Below are 1,947 nucleotides of genomic sequence, written 5' to 3' on the forward strand. Positions count from 1 at the left end.
GTCCATGTGATGTTGTTTGCACTTGTCCTCGACTGACCCGCTGTCTTTTCTCTCCCATGACCTGTGCTGCAAACAGCCCTGCACTGGAGGTCAAGCAAACTTTATTGCTGAACTTTATTTTAGTCCATCAACATGCACCAAATAAGTCCATGTGCATTTTCTGCAATCGCTTTGAAATAGTAGTTTTCATTTGTTGCTGTTTGGAAAAGGACTCATGCTACTTGTGCTGTATTCTGAAGCCATACCAAATTGTGCTGCTGTTTACTGCAGTCTTGCCCTCGAAGGATGTCAGACGTATGCATGTGTTTGGTGCCCAGGCTAAAGCTCTGATTGAGTCATGTGGGAGCTCAAAAGAGAAGTTCACCTATAATAAAGACCTGTAATAAAGTCTCATCATCAGGTGACAAACAACTACCTTTGAAAAGCGTGCTCTCAATGAAAGACCTTGTTTCGCGACTCTGCTGAGACAGTCGTCATTGTGGCCGTACAGTTTGGCTCTTGTTGTCTGTCTGCTGGTAATAGTCTTCTATCCCGGCGTTCGGTCAGTGTCAGTATCCTCAGGGCGACGTGGAGCTTGAGCTCTAACAAGGAGGCCCACACAGAACCTGTAAATTTCACTGGCGCTGCTTTATGAGCCTCTGCAGGCCACTTCTCCATAGGAAGGGTTCGCCCCATACCATGCTCCCGTTTCTGCTTTATACGGAACAGCACATGACACATATGCATTAACCAACAACATACAACCAGTGACAATACAGTGCAGGGTTTGCTGACCTGGTCTTCTTGCGTTTACTCAAACACATTCACACATGGTTTCCTTTTGCAGATTTAAGACTGATGAGGGTCATTCTACAAAACTGTGTGCCTTTTGTCTTCCTTCATTAACATGTGCATAAAAAAATTACTTTAAAACTGAATGGCTAACACTTTAATTATGTGTATTTTGATATATATATATATATTTTTTTTTATCATTTTAAATGAATTTTTTAGCACTACGTCTTATATTTTGTTAGGTTTGTCAGTAGCATGTAGTGTCATGACCTTAAGCCTTTAAAAATCACCTTTTTCACTTAAAGTCACCTTTTTTATACAATGACCCTTAAATGGCCTGCTTGAACTTTAAACCAGTGAAGTGGAGATGCAATGCATCTTAATATTTCATCTTGTTTGTAGTCACTGCTTATTGTGTTTGTACATTCTATCAAACACCCTACAGTCACTTTCTCAGGCCCTAATGCTGCTTGTTTATTGCCGCTTTTTCATATGGTCTATGAGTCAGTGTAGTTTATTTGACATTTGTGTTTTGAAGCAACTGTGTTGGACAGGGAATCACAAATACAGGTATATATGTTTTAATGGCTGCTTAATGTGTGAGAATTTGAACTTGTTGTCAAAAGGTTGTCCTCGCGTTCTGGGTGGGTAGGCGGATCTCACTGGGTGATCCTTAATGGATCAAGCAGCATAAACAGCCTTCGTCTGAAGTAAAGACACTCATTTATCTGGAAGGCCACACTTGTCTCGGTAGATTTGACGTGAATCCTGTCTGTCAGTGGAGAAACTGCTGTACCTCTCTGAAATGACAGTCTGAATGTCCCACATCGAAGGGTTTACACGTGTTTCCATCCAGGTTGAGTCTTTATTAGCTCCATGTGGAGAAAACGGCTGTCTTCTCTGTAATCCTCTGGCATAGACTGTTTTTAGTGGTGCTTTGGTGTGTTTTTCATCCTACGCCACTTCAACGCTGCATTTTGTGTGTGCAAACATCTCTCACGTTTTCTTCAGAACTTGTAAATCTAATCTGATGTTGAATTTGCGCTGCTAATTATAGTGTGCATTTGATTATATTTCTAAGTGCACAGTATGCATAGCAATGGTGTGATCATAGCAAGCAAACACTTTCAGCTTAGTCTGAAGTTAATTGACCTTGTTAGCGCAGCTTAGAAT

The sequence above is a fragment of the Sinocyclocheilus grahami genome, unplaced genomic scaffold (assembly GCF_001515645.1).
Source record: "Sinocyclocheilus grahami isolate Dianchi unplaced genomic scaffold, SAMN03320097.WGS_v1.1 scaffold2017.1, whole genome shotgun sequence".
Classification (NCBI taxonomy): Eukaryota; Metazoa; Chordata; class Actinopteri; order Cypriniformes; family Cyprinidae; genus Sinocyclocheilus; species Sinocyclocheilus grahami.